This window comes from Malania oleifera, chromosome 3 (assembly GCF_029873635.1).
Source record: "Malania oleifera isolate guangnan ecotype guangnan chromosome 3, ASM2987363v1, whole genome shotgun sequence".
Lineage (NCBI taxonomy): Eukaryota > Viridiplantae > Streptophyta > Magnoliopsida > Santalales > Ximeniaceae > Malania > Malania oleifera.
This window is the reverse complement of record NC_080419.1, coordinates 113,686,120-113,702,103: the sequence shown is the minus strand read 5'-3', so window position 1 is coordinate 113,702,103 and position 15,984 is coordinate 113,686,120. Positions and strand designations below refer to the sequence as shown.

The 15,984-nt window shown below is 35.1% G+C and overlaps 1 long non-coding RNA gene across 1 annotated transcript; it reads right to left on the bottom strand.

Moving 5' to 3' along the window:
• Positions 1-607: 607 nt before the first annotated feature.
• LOC131151870 (uncharacterized) lies at positions 608-15,073 on the bottom strand. The gene is made up of 3 exons (XR_009135783.1): positions 14,821-15,073; positions 14,586-14,671; positions 608-865 (listed from the first exon to the last, which is right to left on the bottom strand). It is a non-coding gene; the product is annotated as an uncharacterized LOC131151870 (long non-coding RNA).
• Between the last annotated feature and the right edge of the window lie 911 nt (positions 15,074-15,984).

Genomic DNA, 15,984 nt, shown 5'->3' with positions numbered 1-15,984 from the left:
GGACACCCAGTGTAACACAAAAAAAAAGAAAAAAGGATCAATGGGTGGAAGTAGGCTCATGTCATCTGCCTTGTCACGCATGACCGTGAAGGTTTGAAATTAACAAAAAGGAAAAAGAAAAAACACCCATAGATTTTCAGACAGTCAAACTTGACCAGCGACCAGGGCTGGGGGCCAGCTCGATGATCCCGGTGAAGACTCCTTTGCCACTTGTAGATGCAAGAGACGAGCCTTTTCCAATTTCACATCATTTACGCCACAACCATCGAAATGGAACAGACGAGGCCAGCACAACCATCTCCAGCCTCGTAGCGACACAAGGTGAACAGCCTAATGTTGATAAGGTTTGTTTACCCAACCAAGGGGCAGCCAGACAACAATACTCTTACTAGAGGCAGAAGGAATTGTAATTAAATAATAAATACAATTTTAATTTTACATGCTATACATATTTGTTTATTTTAAACAATATTTGATATAAATAAATCAACCTAACCCTACATTTGGTAACATAAAATTCTAAATTTTATAATTAATTAATGTTCTACTTTTATAATTAATTCATGTAATTCATAATTAATTCATAAGTATCTGCACGAGTCTATCCTTGGTGTTCTACTTCTTAACATCTAACATTCAACCGAATCATGCTACACATTACCTGCAACACTTATCAATGGTTATCGTGTTATATGCTCATTCATTTACAGGAGATTGATCACGTAGCACATCAAAAAAGAAAAGAGAAGTAAAGAGAGGAAATTTTGGAGCTACAGAACTTGCATGTGTAAACTCTCACAAGCGATGTTGTATAGGATGCCTGACTCTGCACAGGACTTCAAACCATTGCTGGATAAATGAACTTCTGTGAACAAAGGAAACAATCGTTCTGCCTCAGTTTCAGTACCCTTCAAAAGTATGCATGTACACACGACAATTTTATTTTAACAAAGTCAAAGAAAAACCTGCAATTATTATAACTCATTTGAAGCACAAGATGGCCAAGAGTGGACCACTCAAATTTACCTTTCTCTGACTTGAATATTTATTCACGCCCAACCTAGCATGTCTACTATCTTAGAATTTGTAACAATAATATTACTTCCCACACTTAGCTATGTATAGGGAAGAATGAACATTCAAATCAGTGAAATGTAAGTTCAAACAATCAATCCTTATCCAGGAAATTCTCTATAAAATCTGTTCTGTTGTGATCCCAGCCAGGTTAACATAGCAGTACTGAAAATTTATTTTTGTGAGACAGTTACATCAGCAACCACAACTACGACCACTAGGAATAAATTTTTCTGCTATTCTACATAGGAAATGCAATTTCGTCAGAAAGTCAAACCTGCTGTCAAATCTTTCCTTATTGTATTAGTCCAAGAGTTTAACTCATCCTATTAGAGCCTATATCATCAAGCAATCACTTTCTCAGAACAGCATTATCTGGACTATGTTATAAGCACCCAAAGGATCTTAAGTGCCCTTTCCTTATCTTTATAGGATTTAAGGTAAATAGCCACATGGCTAAATATGATCAATGATTAATAAATAAAAATACACACATACAGTAAAAATGCCAACAAACTTAATTGATAAAAAGCAATGAATAGCCAAAATTGAACAAAGATGGTAAATTTCTCTTCCCATAAATAATATCAATCACCTTTTAAGATGATTGGTAAACATGCATAGGAATTAATCCAAAACTCCAAGACTGAAGCAAACGCTTGTTTGATATTTTCAGCAGACACAAGCACCAACACACATATTTCTATGAAAAAATAATTCAAGCGCAAGTCAAATGGAAAAGATTAATAAAAAAAAAAAAAAAGCAGCCCGGTGCACAAAGCTCCTGCATATGCGGGGTCCGGGAAGGGGCAGACCACAATGGGTCTATAGGACGCAACCTTAGCTTGCATTTTTGCATGAGGCTGTTTCCACGCCTCAAACTGGTCATATGGCGACAACCTTACCGTAGTGCCTAAGCTCCCCTTCCAAATGAAAAAAAGAAAAAAAAAAAAAATAGCTATCCTAAAAATTTAAACAGAATTTAGCCTATACGATCCCTCTTTTTCAATAATTTCAGTGTGCACAATTCAACTAACATTACTACAGGATCAGGAATCCATCTAATGCCAAGGGAGATCTCCATTAACCCAGAATACTTTCATTTTCAAACTCTAGGTGAAGGCTGAATCAAGCTCCACTACAATTATATATATATATAATCCTCAAAATAATATAATATAACTAGCATTTTGGAAGTCCCTTGAGATTTACTCAAAAACCCAAACCTAAATACACACATACATAAACACAATTAATGTATGCATGCATGCATACATGGATATATATATATATATATGTATGTATGTATGTGGACACACACACAAGTGTTCAGGCCTTCTTGTATGCATTACACACAAGGAGAGGTGGTCAGGAGACCTGGGACTTCTGTAGCATCCATAACCCCCAATCCTAATTTTTCATGCTTTTGAATTAAAAAAAATCAACTACATTTAAATGGACCAATCAGTCATTAAAACACTAGAGCTGCCAAGTAAGGGTGTAATTGGTTGGTCTGGGTCGGTTTTGATCTATGTGAAACCAAATAAAAAAAAAACTTGGTTTTCTAAAATAATGAACCAATACAGAACTGGAACCAATGGTTTTCCTACCGAAAGAATTAACAGTTCAATGGTTCGGTTCTTAAACTGATTATTGAAAGATTGAAACGGCAGTAATAATTCAATCTCAAGCAAATTTGTTATTTTATTACTGCCCTAGTTTAATTTTGTTTGGGCCTGCTTAGAAGGAAAAGCAGACCAAGCTGAAGGAAGCAGCAATGCATGTGAAGGGAGCGAACATAATTTATAAGGAGAAGAAAGCTAGAACCTTCATGCAATTCCAATGTGGGACTAGGGTGGGGAGCAACTGCAAGCAGGGCCAGCAGGCAGCAGTTAACTTGTGCCTCCTTGGAAGTCCAATGGAAATTTTAAGGGGATGTGTTCGACAGACGTTCAGTGGGATAGGGCATGCTGATTTGAGTTTTCTGTATTTTTTGTGTTTTCCTTTTTATGTTTTGTTTTTCTGGGGATACTCAGATTTCATCAAGGAGATGTATTCCCTCCTGATTGTACATTCTTTCTTTATATAATGGATTTCTCTTTTTTTTTATCAAAAAAACTTGTGCCTCCTTGTCCCATATCAAAAATTTGTGGAGTAGGGTGGGGTGGGGGTTGGGAGCCTCTCCACCTTTATAAAACCTCACCCTCTCCCTTGTGAACTCACTGTTCAATCAGAACTAAAATTTTTTCCTTAAAAAAATTTGAAATTGATTGAAATTATAGTTTAAATGTCCTATTATTAAAGTGGAATAATAAATAAATCATGATTACAAAATATATTAATATAAATGCAAAACCAGACTGACATGTATTATATATCAGCATTCATATATATAATTAATTTGGGTTTTCAGTTTGGTAATGCGTCAGAAGCTGAAACTTGAGAACCAAAATTTTCTATTTGTAAGAACAGGAACCAAAAATAAACCGAACAAAAACTTATTTCGGTCTGGTTTTGTATCAATTTTTTGTCTTCAGTAATTTTTGAAAACCCCTAGCCACGGGGCAACCAAAATACAATAAAAGTTGAATAAATTACAATAGAAGATAACCAACAAGATCTATGCCAACCTGAACATCTACAACGCTAGCAGAAGGATTGAGTTCTGAAAACACTAGTTGGAGTAAAAAACCAAAAAAAGGGTTGGCTGTACCCTAGCAAGTGGAAAGTACATTCTATTTTGCATGCCCTTGTTTAATAAAAGCTGAAGCTGAATCAACAAGAATTTGGAAATTGGGTTCAACTTTAATATGAAATCCATTTCCCAGACATTCGGCCAATTTTAAGAGTTCAGAAATTCAGTTCATTTTTTCCCTCTTAACTCGCTCTTAAGCACTGCTTGGAGAACTAAAGCAATCCAACTAGTTTGTATTGGCAAAATGAGTTGGTAATAGTTCATTTATTCAGAGGTCTGAGCTAGCCATAAAACTGAAAGCAATACCGATAGCGTAAATATTTGCCTCAAAAAGCTTTCCGTTTTGGGTTGCTAATTTTTGGGCAATTCAATAGGATAAATGGCAAAATATTTTTCTTTGGTTTTTGCAAGCATTTACATCATTTTAGTTTTGGGTCAGTACCCAGATTAGCCAGGTTAGACTTTGTTTTGTAGCTCTAGTTGTTCTGGTTTAACTTAGTTGCCAACCTTTTCTTTTCTCTTTTTTTTTTGATAGCAAAAGAAATTCATTAGATAGAATAAGAATGTACAATCAGAAGAAGAGACAGCTCCTTAACAAAGCCTGAGAAATCCCAAGGAAAACAAAAGAAGAAAACCAAAAAAGGGTAAAAAAGAGGCCAAGGAAATCAGTCTATATCCCACAATTTTACTTGGTCCCAAAGGATGGGCAGCCTCAACTCTCAATAGAAGTGAAATAATGAAAGACTTTTGAAGCAATAAATTATCAATTGAGAATTTCCAACAGGAAGCTATTGCCTGAGAACAAGATTGCCTTGCTAAGTGCATTTTCTTTATAAACCCTATATATATATATATATATATATATATGGATAAAGAATATTATTTATTAATATGCAAAAAGCAGAGCACAAGTTTTGGAGGGCAAGGAGTCCTCCCCAGAGATCCAAGAACAGAAAAATAAAAGACACAAGAAGCTTAAAAATAAAAATAGTAACAATACATGTATTTAGTTACCAAAGTGCAGCCTTTCAATCTCTTTTGAGATCAAACAGTGAACATCCCCAAAAAAGACCAAGAAAGTGTACCCAAAAGGAGGAGAATATCTCTTCATCCCATAATAGTCATGGCTAGTTGTGCAGCCCTTAAAAAAAATTCTAGCATTCCTCCCAGTCCCAGTCTACGCGGTCCAAATAATGGCGAAAAGTAGCTTGTTCCAAAGAGCTCTAACAGTTCCATTTTTTTTTTTTTTCTAAAGCCCCTGAAGTTAACCAATAACAATTCTCCCACTTTTCCTGACGCCACCCACTCTTCCCTCACATAAGAAAAGAGAGTACTCCAAAACTGTAATGTCACCCTGCTGTGCACAAAAGATAAGCGTTCATTTCTTTGCACTTACAACACAATGAGCATGCTGTGACTAAGAGCCTTGGGCCTTCTTTTCTGAAGCAGATCATGTGTGTTAATCCTTTCTAGTATCATAGTCCAGACAAAGGCTGGAAATTCCCGAGCACCTTAGCCCTCCAAAGAATGCAGTTCCAAGGGAAAAGGTTAGGGGATGTGGTTTTCAAAAGCTGGGAGAGAAAGAATTTACAAGTGAACCTATCCAATAATCAACCTCCGACAACCTCCCATCCTCTCTAATGGAAGGAATATGATGGTCTAACAAAGAAAGTAGGTTAGCGAACTCATCAACTTTGCTTCCATTGAGATTCTTGAAAGAAAATGGAAATCCCATAAAGAAGAGTTGCTCTTAGAAGAAATGAAGGAGCAGATAGGCACATTACGTAATGATGAAAGCTTAAAGAGACGAGCAACTTTCACCTCCAATGAGGACTCCCCCACCCACACATCCTCCCAAAACCAAACCTTATTACCATTATCCACACTGTTCCAAATGAAAGGAAGAACTGACTAGTTATCCTCAATTAATGACATTGGCAAACGACCGAAAGTCATTTGATTATAATTCATTACAATCATAAGTAGAAAGTTCTTATATATTCTTTCTTCAGTCATTGATAAACAATTTGTTGACCATAATTTATGAACTGAGTTACCTAGGAACAAATTTCTAGGCACACGCATGAGAAATAATACCACTGCCTTTCATATCCCACCCATTCCATGGGCCCCTTAGTTGCTCTTTTATCACCTCATGACATAGGGAATCAACTTCCCAAAGTAACCTCCAAAGCTACTTGCCCATAAGGGCAATGCCTAGACCCCTTGCACTCAAGTTTGCTAACCACCTCGCAGCTAACTAGATGGTCACTCCTACCATCCCCTAAATCTGACCAAAGGAAATCATGCATCAACCTATCAAAAGATTTGGCTACTTTTGAGGGAATTTGAGACAAGGAGAGGTAACAAATTGGGATGTTGGAGAGGGAAGCCTTGATGAGTGTGGCACAGTCCCCAATTGAAAAGTATGCCCTCTTCCAACCCTTAGGTTCTCTACCCACCTTTTCTAGCATAGGGTCCCAAAAGGCTTCAGAATTTGAGTTAGCTCCATGTGGGGAACCAAGATAGGAGAGGGGCCAATCACAGGAAGTACAACCCACCAACAATTTTAATTTCTAAAAGACGCCCTTTCCCATGTTGATGCTGACAGAACCACTTTTGAACAAGTTTTAAGCTCAAATTTTGCTCAAAGGACCAGTATAGTTTGGCAGTATGAAACCTCTAGTCACTCAACCACACCAACCACACCCCCCCCCCCCCCCCAATGAGAAGGCCGTTAAGAAACCTCCTATATTTACTTTTGCCTTCACAGGCTTCAAGAACAAAAAACCAAGCCCTAAGTCCCACTAGGTGGGTTTGGCTACATGAATCCTTTTTCACAAATTTACACGATCATGGGCAATTTCTTCCAACAAATTCAAGGCTATTAAATCCTTATTCACTATCTCGTTCCAAGTCATTTTGGGTCTACCCTTATCCCTTCAACTACCCCTCACAGTAATTAGCTCACTCCTCTTCATTGGCGCACTATTTGGATTTTCCAAATGCCTAAACCATCTAAGTTGTCCCTTCCTTATCTTATCTTCTATAGGAACTACACCTAATTTAATGTGAATATGTTCATTCCTAAGTTTATCTTTTCATATTATACCATTCATCCACCTTAGCATTCTCATTTCGGCAACTTTTACTATCATACCACTCATTCTTTAGTTTATATTTTAATATTATACCCCACTCATCCACTTTAGCATTCTTATCTCAGCAACTTATACTTTTTCAATATATTGTTTCTTAGTCGCCCAACATTCTGATCCATATAACTTCCCTTTTAATTTAAGGGGTATTCTACAATCACATAGCACACTCAAAACACTTTTCCAATTTACCCAACCTGCTTTAATTCTAAACATTACATTTTTTCAATTTCTCCTTCAACTTGCATAATAGATCTAAGGTATTGAAATCTACTAGTGTTATTTATTTCTTGACCATCGAGTTTAATCTTTTCTCCAATATTCCTCTTACTATGACTAAAATTACATTTTATATATTTTGTCTTGTTTCTACTTATCCTAAAACTTTTAGATTCTAAAGTTTCTCACCAAAATTCTTAGCTTCTAGTCCACCCCTAGTTTCATCAATCAAGACAATATCATTTGTAAATAACATACACCATGGAACCTCATTGCCTTCACATGCTATTGCTGTTCATTTAAGCATATGAGCAAACACCCTCAATTTATTCCCAAAAATCTGTCCTCAAAACCCAAACCATATTATACTTGCCCAAATCACCATTTTTGGATAAGCTTCTCATCGCCCTTGAGCCAACTTATAGAAGGACAAGAAATTGAGTCTTAATTTAAATATAAACACCAAGAAGAGCACTAGGGAATCATAACATGTGCCGATTTACCTCGACAAAGTGACTGTGTGAAATGAGTATTCATGACTTAAACGTCACATGAATTTGGTGAATGAAAGATGTGCTCTCCTAAATATTCACTCCAAAAATTATTATTAAAAAAAAAAAGGAAAAAGAATCATGCGACGAAAGCGGCAGATCTAGGACCTGCAGCCAATCGGGGTTGAGACTCATGCATAACACATCTTCAATTTTTTAATTTTATAAGATTAACTTTTATAATTATTCATTAGCAAACAGGTGATGAGAGACCACCACTCCCTCTCTCCATACACAAACCAAACCCCTCTCCACCAACCTACACAAAACAATTACTACAAGGACAAACAAAAAAGGGGATAGAGGGTCTCTTTGTCTAATGCCCCTCGAAGCACTAAACCAAGGTTTAGGTCCACCAACCACAATCGCCGAGAACCATACATTAGACTAGAAACCCCTAATCCAATGACACCAATGCACACCAAAACCCTTTCTTGCAAAAACTCTATCCAAAAAACTCTTACTCTATTATAGGCTTTCTCAAAATCTGGTTTAAAGAAGAAATCCCTTTTCTTATTCCTATAAGGAGGATCAATTTTTCAGAAGAATCTAGGGATTCTCCATATTTTCAAAAGGGTGACTGAGCTCAAAATTATTATAAGGAAGAGTGGATTAGCAGCCTTGAATGTGCTATTCAAGCATGTTACGGAGTGGGCTACTAAAGTGGGGTGTGACATTCTAGATTGGCCTATGACTTAGGAGTCCCTTTGGGGGAGTGGGGGTAAACCCTAGAGCCGCATATTTTTGGAATCTGGTAATAGGTAGGGTGACAAAGAGGTTAGATGGTTGGAAAAGAGCCCTCTACCCTTTTAGGGGTATAATAACTCTAATCGATGCTTGTCTTGCTAGCATCCTGTTATACTTGTTTGTTTTTAAGATTTTAATGGGGATTGCTAGTTAGCTTGAGAGGATCATAAGAAACTTTTTGTGGTCTAGTGAGGGGAGTCATAGGCAGTTGAGGTTAGCAGGTGTGAAAAGGGCGAGGGTTGGTTCTTGGGTTGGTATCTAAAAACATTGTTGTTTTAGCTAAATGGCTGTGGTGCGTCCATCTAGAAGTATTGTCCCTTTGACATAAAGCTATAAGAAGTAAGTTTGGAATGGATGAGAATGGGTGGGATACCAATGCGAATTAATATGTTATTTAGGGAGCTCGTGGAGGTCCATTTCTCATATCTATCCTTCTTTCACTCCTCACACTATACTTGAAGTGGGAAGTGGTTCCAATATCCATTTTTGAAAAGACCCTTGTCCAAGAAACACACCACTTTCTACTTTGTTCCCTCATCTCTGCCATCTGAGTTTTGAGCAAAATAAAGTCATATCTTCTTTTGTTGGTGAATTGAGCAGTCCTTTGGTTTCCTGGAATCTTTACTTTAGGAGATCTCTTAACAGGAGGGAGATGGTGGGATTGTCATTTATTGGATTGAAGTAACTTTTCTTTTGGGAAGGATGTTCATTCTTGGTCTTTGGATCAGTTAGGAGTGTATTCTTGTAAATCTATTTGGAAGGCCAAGGTTCCTCCAAAAATAAAGGCTTTCACTTGGTTGGTTGTGCTTAATGAGATAAAAACTAATAACTTGCTGCAAATCAGGAGACCTGTGACGGCGCTCTCTCTTGATGTATGTGTGCTATGTTACAAGAACTTTGGGACAACTTCTATCTTCTTTTGCAATATGAATTTTCTTGGAGGATTTGATATATGCTTTTTGGTATTATAGGAGAGAGTTGGATATATCCTTTGATGGATAAACATTAACCATCTCATTTGTAGGCTTTGGCAGAAGGAAGGAAAGGGCAGCTTTATGGAAGTGTGGTTTTTTTTTTTTTTTGGTCGTTTTATGGGGAGCATGGATGGAATGTAATGCACAAATATTTTCTGGGAAAAACGTAAACTGGATGCTGGTTTGGGAAAAAATTCAGTACTTGGCATTGCTGATGTGTGTGGGTCATGGATTTTTCAGAGGGGCAAGCTTTTAGGAGTTTCAAAGAGATTGTAGGAATGCATTAACTTGATATTCTCTTCTCTTTTGTTGTTTTTATTTTATTTTATTTTATTTTATCCTGATTGTCTCAGTTTTTCTTGGGGATGTCTCATTCTCCCTCTTGTAAATTCTTTATTTATTAATGAAATCTAATTATTCATTCATAATCATAAACTATTATAATATCATATTTAGAGATAACAAAAGAAAAACTTATAACCACATTTATTCTAAGAAAAGATGCATTTTTTTTTTTTCAAGATACACGTGACAATTGCTCTCAACGACTTTTCATTTTTTGAATTTGCTCCATAGCCAACTCATTGCAATACTATTGAAAATGTTTCTTTAGTATAAGTGACTAAACAATCGTCCACTTGTTCATGATCAACCAACTTTATATATAAACATTATCCTAAACAATCTAATATGACAGATTGGGGCAGCATGTAAATAAAAAGTAAATTAGGAGTCCATATGGCAAAATTTTGATTATTTTATTTTGTATTTTTTATTGGTACTGCTGCTAGTACTAGTGTCCATGGTCTTAAATTTCCACAAAATTGTCGAAATTTCCATTGAAATTTCTGGTTTCCGTCACCCTCTAAATCAAAATGGTAGTCAATTTCCATCTTGCATAATTTCCATCGAAATCTCAACGAATCATTCGAAATTTATCGAAATCTCAAAATTTTAGCGAAACATGTCGAAATATTAACTATGAAATGAAATTTCCTTGAAATTCAAATGAGAGATTAAGGAGTGAAGTGAAATTTCTATCTTCATTTATTTTATTTATTTTTATCGAAACAAAAGATTATTATAAGTGCTTCTGAAATTATATGAAAAAAAAAAAAACTTATAGTTACATTTTATTTAACAATTTATGTTTAAATTATCATTATTTGTACAATAAATAATATTTAAATAATTTATGAATTCATTTGTATTAACTAAATATGTTTAATGCACATTATTTTACAAATACTTTTGATACAAATACAATATTACAACTTTTCCACGTCATACACACCATAGCTGTATTTAACTTGTATTATATTAGTCCTAAAACTTACATTATTATGTCTGTGAACCATTTCTAAAGTTTCACAAAGAATTCCATATTTTACTACTGATTTCCATTATTTTTTCAAATCAAAATTGAAATCAACATTTCCATCAAAATTTCTGTACTTTTGGAGCTTCAAAATTTGAGTCGAAATTGAAATTTAAGACCCTGCTAGTGTCAATGTATCTAAGTGTATATATAACAATTGCAGCACTGCAACTTGCAAGTATAATTTGAAAATATGAAAAAATAAAATATTATTTAAATATCAATTGTTGTGGGTTTTGAGGCTTGCATGTGGGTTGTGTGGCATATGGGTATGGACTGATGTGATGGAGTCATGGAGGAGTAAATTTACAATTCACATAGAGAATGAATCTACTTTGTTGTGGCCTTGTGGGGGATGGGCTGTTGAAGGAACAGAAGAGAGAAGCTTCAGAGGCCATTGAGTTTTACTTTTTTTAAATACAATTTTTATTAAAACAATATATGCGTATATGATACAACAAACCTCCTTCATATTTTTGTCATTTAACTTAGACCCAAGTTGGCAATTTTATTGGGTGCAATTCCCAAAAACCCTAGCATCTCTCATATCTCTACTATTAGATGGGGAATTCCCTCCTTTTTTTAGCTTGGTTTTTAAGATCCCAAAATAGTCCCATAACTATCCAAAAATATACAAAAAAATACCGCTATAACTACCCATAAATATTCCAAAAATACCTCATAACTACCCATAACTACTCTAAAATAATAATTATCTTTAAATTAATAATTTTGTTTATTTCATATATTGATATATAAATATATTATTTTTTTAAAATTTATTTTGTTATGTTGTATTTATAGGCAATAAACCATTATCACTCAAAAGCTGCAGAGCATGTGCATCACGCGTGCCAGCAGCTAGTTCTCTAATAAGGGGATTCCACCCTTTGGTCTCTTCTTTCAAAAATGCCAAATTTATCTCTTTTAACTACCAATAATTATCCCAAAATATTCATTTAACTACCGACAACTATCCCAAAATACCTTTATGATTATGCCAAATTTATCCCTATGACTACTTCGAATCAATACCAAAATACCCCTATAACTATCCACAACTATCTCAAAATCTCTAATACTATAAAGGAAATTCCCTCGCTTTGGTGCCTTCTTTCAAACATGTCAAATTTATTCCTATAATTGTTAATAAATGTCCCAACATATTCATTTAACTATCAACATCTATCCCAAAATACCTTTATGATTATGTCAAATTTATCACTATAACTACTCATAGTTATACCAAAACACCCCTGCAATTATCCACAACGATCTCAAAATGCCCTTTTACTTTTTAATTTTTTGTTATTTTCTGTATAACTTTTTTAATGTTTTAAAAAATAGAGAGCCATGGAGCTTGCACATAATGCGTGCCCATGGCTGGTGTACGTTGGAATTTCTTGTCACCTTTTTGGTGAGGGCTATAGCCACACTGGTGATGGTAAGCATTTTACCTATTGCTGATAGCTTCTCTTTTTTAATCTATTCATTTTTTTGACCCAATGTAAAAAACTAATAAGTAACCCGACGCACGTAGGCTTTCAAGCCTCCGTTTGCTGGATTCCTCCTCACTAGCCGAGCTTGCTTCTTTGAGGGCTCAAGCGAGCATTTTACAGGATGAGCTTGCCTCAGTAAGTCAAAGTCACTCCCCATCATTCCATGTAGATCCACCCATGGCACCAATACGTACTATAAGAGGGCTAAATCCATTGTTGAAGTAACTAAAAGCCAAAAAACTGAGAGCTAACAACATATGTGATGGGGGATGGGAAGGATGTAATTAGATGGATCACTTTGACCTTATTGGAGATCAGTTTCTAAAAACTAGGTCAAGGGATTGTTGAGTCCAAAACAAAATTTGTTTGTTTTATTTGTAGGAGATCTATGTGTCTTTGTGGGGTTCGTTTGTAATATATGTGTCTTTTTAGAGGTTCATTTGTAATCTCGTGTATCTATATGGGTTTAAGTGTAATTTCTTGTAATTTAGGCTTTCTCATTTATAGGACACAAAAGCTATGTCAGAGTTAGCTTTTTCAAATTTGAACTGAAAAGTCATCGGATGTTTCCCCCTATTGCATGATTTATATTTCCTTCTTCTTCTTCTTTCTCTATTTCTCTCCTTATTTTCCCCTGGGTAGTACCTTTACTGCAGCTCTGCTTATCACCCTTGCTGCTGCTGCCACATCAGCCACTTATTTCTTTACTATAACCAAAAAAAAAAGAAAAAAAAAATGGCCCTCAATTTCAAGTAACTTAAAATGTATAGTACACTATGGTATTGGCATGGTTATTAAAATTACGATCAGGATCATAGGATTGTATGACTCTAAGATCCAGATTCACCATAACGATCCAAGTCGCAACAAAAATCAGAATCAAGTAGAATCATGGTAGAATCGTAAAAAAATTGGTAGAATTGTAGAATCAAAATCGTAGAATCATAAGTAGAATCATACAGATCCTACTCTGTTACCTGGATTCCAATTTTTTTCCTTTTTTGGGGCTTCAATGATGTGGCCCAAAACATGTTTTTATTCGCCCAAAGGCCACAAAAGGTTTATGTTTGGTCCAAAGTCTTCTAAAACGAGGGCAAAATGGCTCCCAGCCTCCCACTAGTGAACAGATTCAGCGGAATCTGCACCTGACTTCCCTGGAGTTCAACACTTCAGTCCTCTGCTCCTAATTGAAATTCAGCAACCAGCACCTGAATTTCTCTCTTGTTCGACAGCCAGAGAGCCCTCCATCTGGTGACTGGTGTTTGATCAGCAGCAGCTAGCAGTCTTGCTGTTTGACCAACAGTTCTTTGGTGTTCAACAACCAGAGTTCCTGATGTTCGACAAAAAGTCAGTCCTCAGTCCTCTTCCTTCTTTGTTGTTCGACAATAACACATCAGTCCTCTACAACATAGAGTTCTTGTTTGATCAGCAGCAGCCAAGAAAAGAGCCAAGCCAGCTGGCCCAGCAGAGCCGCAGAGGTATGCTTTGAAAAAAAATTTCTGCTTCTTGAAAAAACTCAATAACAAGCACTGTTTTTCTCCTTTTTCTTATTCTTTTCTTGCTCTTCTTCTTTTTCTTTTTTTCATTGCTTGAACTTTTTGTTGTATTTTTAACTTCTTATACTCACTGAGTTACTAACCAAGTTTTTAGTCTTAAGACTTATCAAAAAGTTTCACATATATAATTTTTTAATATTTATTTTATGTTGAAAGTAGAATCTTATGATTCTTGATCCGATTCTATGATTCGATCCTGCAGACCCCTCCAATGATCCCACTTAGAATTCCAATTCTAACAACCTTGGGGATTGGTCAATTACCATTTCGGAGGTACTATTCCACTTTCAAGAGTCAGAATCAATAAAAATTTATCTTTCAAGTTTCAAATGCAATAAAAACATTTTCAATAACCAAATACTGCCAAACTAAGGGATTGTTTGGTATATCAAATAAAGCAGTACAAAAATTAAAAAAAATGAAAACTAAAACTAAGAATCAGAAATAGGAACTAAAAAATAAAAATAAGCAACCCTTGCATAGCAATTTTTAAAAAAGTGAATTTTAAAGATAAAAGTGTTGTTGCAATATGTCGTCACAAAAAAAAAAAAAAAATCAATTTACGGTTGTTGCCACAATAGTAAATAATAAAAATTGAGAATAAGCAATATAAAAAAACTTATTCTCGTTGTGGACCTAACAGTCTCTAAAAATATACAAGACACCCATTGACACTTCATTGTATGCATGGAACATTATAACAAGTACAGCAAGTTAACAAATTAGGGTTTTACCTTTAATTCCAGTGCATGGTTCTTCAGTGTGCCTTTCTTCGCTGAGGCTGCTGCTTCTCAGTAGCTAGTCTGTATATCCAGTATACCTGCACAGAGAGAGAGAGAGAGTGTGCGTGTGTATGCATATATATATATATATATATATACAGAGAGAGGGAGAGAGAGAAAGAGAGAATCAGAGATCTGTGTTCTGAAATGAGAGGTTGAAGAGAGTAAAGCAAGCGCGTGAGATTACCAATGCAAAGACGTGAGCGGCGATTAGGAAGACCACTAATAGAGGTACGGCTTCGAGGATCCATGGACGAGAAGATGCCTGCGGCTCGTTCGCCATTTTTGAGAGGGAGCGAGCTCTGAAACCAGGGTTTGTCGAAGTTCCGCTTCCGCCTTTGCGGAGTAGCCCACTAGCCGAGCACCAACGTATCGGCCACGGCTAGCGCTCACTGGCTACTGGTGCCGGGTGAGTTGTAAGGTGGTCTAGCCCCCGTGATTCGGTTATTTAAATTTTAATGAATTTAGAGAAAAAAAGTAATTTAATTATAATATATTTAAATTTAAAATCTCCCATAAATATAGGCTTAAAGTTTAAAATTTTGGCTTTCATATTTATATTTTAAAAAAATAAAATAAACTTAGTTATCTTTAATTTGGTATTCCAAATTAAATTTTAAAATTCGAAAACTACATAAAAAGTTAGATATGATTTTAAAATTTTATTGACACTAGGATTTGTAATATAGAAAAAACTTATAGTGTTCTTAGCAAAAAATAGAATATCAAGTGTAATTAAAGTGATCCCATATTATTAAAGGCTAGTGGTTATAAAGAGAATTAGAGAAATAGTTCCGAAAAGATAATATATTTGTCAGTATAAGAAATATCATTAGCCTTAATTTTAGAGAAACACTACTTTTAAGACCTATGATTACATTATATTATAATTATTAGGGTTAAAGACATAAAATTGATTAGTTGGACATTATTCCTAATGACAATATTATTGGTTATAATATTTTGTAATTTCCAAATAATCAACGACTATCATGCATACGAAACTTCATGTGATAAATAAAAGTAGTTTGTAGTTTTATACGATAATATTTAAACTTGCCATTGCTTCAAAAGTAAAGTTCTAAATTGTTTGAGCATTCTACCCTAAAAAAAAGTGGTTGTATACTTATATGTGAATTTAAAATTGAATTGAGCACATTGAAAGAAAATCTCGATGGAGAAAAAAGATAAATGAAAAATGTACGACGCACAAAAATTAGACTTTTTATTAAGGAAAATTAATTTTACGGGGGAAAAAATAGAAGAAGAAAGATGTAGTTTTTTTGGATTATATTATTTCCAAGCTCTCTTCAATATAGATAAGTCAATATCCAAAATCAACAAGCCTTTG